The following is a 6000-nucleotide window of genomic DNA, read 5'->3' on the forward strand; positions in this document are numbered from 1 at the left end:
TATTTAAATGACAATGTGTTATTGAGGCACAAATTAAATTTTTTTGTGGACTACAGATGTACTTACATATGGAAGGTGGATAGAAACAGGAGGGAAAATAATACACACTGAATTACTATTAATTACAGCCATATACTGCAGACAAAGGCGCATCTAGAGGGGGTGAAATAGCAATTCACCCTCATCCAAAACCGAAAAGATTTCATATAAAAATTAAAAAAAAAGAAATATGTAGAACAGATTTAAATTTCAGACCCCCCCTCAAATGGTTGGCCTTTATCCGTACCTGACTACAGGAAATATCCCAGTTGGCCAAATTGTCTGAGATATTTTGGAATTTGTGAATTTATGTTGCCTTTAAGGATGCTGTTAAAGAAACCTTCGTTAAAGACTGGATGAGAGAGACACAGAGAATTTACAATTGTCATCTATTAAACTGACAAAAATATGAATGATAGACTTGACTATTATAATTTATTCACTTATTTTAAGGACAAGATCAGCATCAAGATCAAATATCTTTTAAATGTTAGCTTTTGTTAGGTTCATTCGATAAGCGATATTGTCTTCTATTATTTTGATTTGTCTCAAATTATATTAATGATTGGAATACCGACATATAAAACTCTTTACATGAAGTAGACCAACATAGTCTTTAATATTGTATTATATTTGCCGAGGGATCGCAAATATTGTTATCTGTTACCGGGTAGATAGATTAAAGACTGTAAATTTTTACTTTTTTAACAGACAAGTTGAGTCTTGATCATTGTCGTCTTTCAAAGTTTGTTGATGGCAAGTTCTTAAATGTTTGTAGTCAGTAACTCAAAATCACTTTTGACAATTTATCTTTCTGAATTGAAGATTTGCAACAAAATGGCATCGATTTGTTGTTGCATATTTTTGCATATTTTGTTATAAATGCATATTTTTCTTTTAAATGCATATATTAAGCATATTTTTCAATTTTATTGCATATTTAATTATCTTTTGGGTATATTTTTATGTCTGTACATTAGACCGTACCTCAAAAAAATCCACGTACACCCCCTAATATAATGTATTTCTGCAAGACAGTACGTAGGGTTCGCCTTTTTACATTTTTCGTTATATCTTTGCCATTTACAGTCGGATCTTAAAATATGATGTATCAATATTTTTGTCTCGGGAAGACCAATGTTATGCTTTAAGGGCCATATACCTCAAGTATTCCATTCTAGTATTTATCCACCAGATCTTTCTTCCTACCATCCTAATGTACCATCCTAATGTACCTTCCTAATGTCAGAAAATTAATGCTTGCAAGAAATCATTAAACTTTTGCTAACGAAGTAATTCGATATCACCTGCAAAACATTCTGCATTTACCGTTTGTTAGAATCTGTCCATTTTTTCTCCTAGCCCCCATACAAGTTATTTACGATTAGTGAAATTTATATTTTTCGTTTATTAATAAATATATTTCAAATAAAAAACTTGTTTTTATTGCATATTTTTGTAATTTTTAGTGCACATTTTCGCTCTATATAGTGCATATTATAAGCGAATATTTTTAATTTTTTAGTGCATGAAAATCCTTGCCTTTTACTATTGAATTTTAGTAGTAAAGGGTCAGCAGTAGGGTATTCGAATTATACGATTTTTCTCTTGTTCGAATAAAACGAATAATTCGAATAAGAGATTTTAACTTGTTCGAATAATTCGATCACAATCGAATTATTCGAATAATTTAAATTTTTTTTTAAAATTAAAGAAAGAATTTTTTATGTCGGTTTTTAAATATTTTATTGTTAAAGGAAAACAAAAAATAACATTAAATTTAACAATTCAAGTATTGATAATGTTAAAAAAACATTCGAAAAGAAAGTCCATCATTAAATTTTCAACAGAAATATTCTGATCAGAATAACTCCCGAATAATCTACAAAACAATTGACTTGCAAACTCTTTAGTTTCCGTTTTGGATCTATGCTTTAAAAAATTTGAGCATGATCCTGAATTCAAATACAATATAAACGTAATAAGAACTTTTTTATGTCGTTCATTAATTCGTGTTTTAAATTAAGTAAGTAATTCATTAGTAAATTAATTATTCACTATTTCTAAATTATTTATAAAAAATTGTATTATACCCTCAAGTTCTATCAACGTTGCCGTATCTTTGCTTAATAAAGTGGTCTCGGGGAATTACACAATAAAGGGAATCTGCCCAAAGTTTGATATCATTGTCAGTGAACGTGGCTAATTTGAAATCAGGCAGTGTATGATTGACTTATTTACAAATACGCAAAAAGTTTATTACCATGTTAGACAAAGATGTCCAACGATATATACATCATGTATAAAACGAACTCCTTGCTTTTCTTGCAACAAAACGTTAGTGTGCAATATTTGTGTTTATCATTCGATTTATTAAATATTTTGCAACACTTACGTACGCAGTTAATAACATCACTTATATACATATATTTTAAGATCAGATAATGTAGTCATTATAAACATCATCCTCAATATCACTTTCGACGACCGTTTCAAAATCACATTCTCCATCACATTCAACTCCACTTTAATCTAAGTTAAAATTTTGATTATTAATTGCGATTCTTCTAATATTTCGCCAGCTAAATCACAAATATTTTATTCCGTAACTTTTATTTTCATTGGTTCAAGTCCTAAGTTAAAAATTTTGAAAGATTTGTTTTAGGAATTGTAACTTCTAGCAGTAATATTTATGTATTTATGGAAGGAGCTATCGGAACACTCATCTACAGTGATCGAAAGTTCATTTGTTTTTAGTTATTTTTCGAATTTCAAAAACAGTACAATTTTTGTGAGTTATTATTACATATTTAAATTTGAAATTATGAAAAATTTTAATCAATTTAATAAATTTAAATATATATGAAAATTTATTCGTTTTATTCGATTATTCTACATAAAATTGTTCGAATTATTCGTTATTCGAAAATGGCCATTTTTAAATTGTTCGTAAGAAATTATTCGATTAATCGAACGATCATTAGTCGAATGAATACCCTAGTCAGCAGTCAATAACGAGGCTCGTGGGTTTAAAATTCACTTAACTAATTCGACGTGGCGGAACTAGTTCACTGAACTGCAGGGCAGTTTCTGCCAGATGCAGGGATTACACACAAACAACAAACCACAACAATATTAAATAAATAAAATAATCTTTGACATAATGGCTGGACTTAAGCAACAGTTATTAGAAACAAAGGGCAAAATTACAAACTAAAACTCGGGTACTATACAGTAGTGGGTGTAGGAATAGTCAAGTAAATGTAAATATTTATATGTATGGAAGGATAATAGTTATTAAGCCGGATTATCTACTTATTCTGACATTTTTTGAATGTTAGAATCAGAGATAAATACACATAGAGTGGAAGCTTTGCTCTCAAACAACTAACTCAGTTGTACAATCTATATGAATACAAAACCAACAATAGGATGTGTGATTATTTTGAGTAATTTTTTTGTTTAAGTTTTTTTCTAGTTTCCGATCTATGTGTATTTCTCTCTGGTTAGAACCATGGAGAAATACACATGGATCGGAAACTAGGAAAAAACTCAAACAAAAAACTTACTCAAAATAATCACACATCCGATTGTTTGTTTTGTATTCATATAGATTTTACAACTGAGTTAGGTATTTGACAGCAAAGCTTTCACTCTATGTTTATTTATCTATGATTCTAACATTCTAATTCGAATTACGTATGTTGTTTTTATTCTCTATAGGTTTTTTTACTAATATATTCTCACCACTTGAATTTTGGACAACTGATTTATATCTTTGAGCAGCAGAGTTTCCCATCTATATGTATTTGTCTATGGTTAGAACAAAAAGTGTAGTTCTGAAGTACTTTTTTTTGTTACTTTGGGTACATTTCAGTACTGTACATAATACGGCATTTATATAGCAGAGTAAATAAGATTATCTTGCAAAAAAGTTGTGCCATTTAAAAGTACATTTTTGATGTTTTTGGTACATTGCTGTTCTATAAAGTGAAGGTGAGGTTAAAGTAAATGCAACAAAGTCAGATTTTCTCATTATAGTTTTATTTACTAAAAGATTTTACTATTACTTCAAATTGTTAAGAACTTAGTTAGTACTTAGCTGCTTTTTAATTTATCACTACTGTGTTTAGTGTCAGATAAAAGTAACTCATAGTAGAAGTATGTTTCTTTCTATGTTTGGCCTTAAGTACTCAAAATCATACAAACATTATCACTGGGTAATAAAATGGAAAAATTGTGTTAGGAAAAAGGAATAAAATAAATGAAAACAAGCACTAGGGCTTTAATCTACTAACACAAATTAAACTCGTATTGGTTGAGTAATAAAAATAATTTGATTTTCCTTAATACTTATTCGTACCATGATGTTGTCTGTTTTATTGAAGGAATTTTTGTATAGATTTTAAAACTATTTTTAGAGGTATGTTGGAAATATTTATACATAAAAGAGATTGTATCATAATATTTTATCGATTCCATTTATACGAGGGCGCTTCAATAAGTCCGTGACTTTTAATTCTTATTGTCAGAGTTATATCGTATAATTTTATGGGGATCATTTTTGTAGAAGATCTTATCCCGCTCCTCCCTTTATGGGTCAATTTGATCCTAGGGGTTCGATAGCACAGTATTACGACATTAAAACTAATTCTTTTAATAACAGCTTGAAAGAGACATCACTTTCCAGAGAATCCTAAGACCACCGGATTAAATATTAAAAAATAAAGGATTAAAATATTGTACGAAAGATACAAAAGTTGTAAGTAAAGTTATTTTCGCTTAATTAGCAAAATTACACGCCACCTGATTTTAAAAAAATATCCAAAAATCCATTTATGATCCGAATCAGAAGTTTGCTATTTAAAATCAGCAAAATCGGTCCATAAATAACTGAGATATGACCAAAAAACCGGGACAACCTCGATTTTTGACTTATTTTTGATCTATATCTGGATTACTAAGTCATTAATATAGACAATATGGATATCTAATGATAGATATTTCAAAGTCCATTGCAACGATGTAGATAAGGCTATAGTAAGTTGGACCTACAATGGGTCAAAATCAGGAAAAATACTTTTTAACCCGAATTTTTTTTCATCAAAAAATTTTTTTTGTTACACATTTTTTTTCCAAAAAATAAAAACTAAAAAAAAAAAATTTAAAAAAAATCTTTTTTTAAAACAATTTCAAAAACAAAAAAAATTTTGAAAAACAATTAAAAAAATTAAATTTTGTTTACCTAAAAATATTTAAAAAAATTATTTTAAAGTATAATTTGGTGAAGGGTATATAAGATTCGGCACAGCCGAATATAGCTCTCTTACTTGTTTTTAATTCTGCTCAATATTTTTTAGGATTTTTAGATATGGAGGGCTTAAGTTTTTTTTTTTATACCAGCTATATTTGCTATAAAATTCTAAATAAAATCAAGACAAATTGCTAACAGTTATATCGTCAAATAACGTTATAGTAGGCACTTTTCTAAAAAAACTCAGTTTTTAAAACACAGTTTCCCCGTTTTAGGCATTTCAGTATTTGGAAATAAAAAACGTCAAAAATTATAACTTTTTAAGGTTTATCCTACCAAAAATTTATAAAATTATTTAGTTATACTAAAATATCAATATTCTAGTCCTACGGTTTTCAATAATATCAAATACTTATATAAAAAGCCTTGGCCCCTTCCAAAAATTTTTAAGTTTTTTCATATATTGCATGTTAAACCAACTACGAAGTGGACGCTATTAGCGCTAGTAAACTGAGCAAACGCAAATTAACTCAGCTTCAACTGTGGGAAATTTCGTAACCATATTCCCAATAGTTCCCGAGATATCGAATTATTTCCAAAACAAAAAGTTTCTAAACCACTGTGTGATGTGACATAAAAACATTTGGACAGACATCCTTTTTAGACTTTTAATTCGTATTCATTTATAAACATACATGCTCAATTTC

The sequence above is a fragment of the Calliphora vicina genome, chromosome 4 (genome assembly GCF_958450345.1).
Source record: "Calliphora vicina chromosome 4, idCalVici1.1, whole genome shotgun sequence".
In the NCBI taxonomy this organism is placed as follows: Eukaryota; Metazoa; Arthropoda; class Insecta; order Diptera; family Calliphoridae; genus Calliphora; species Calliphora vicina.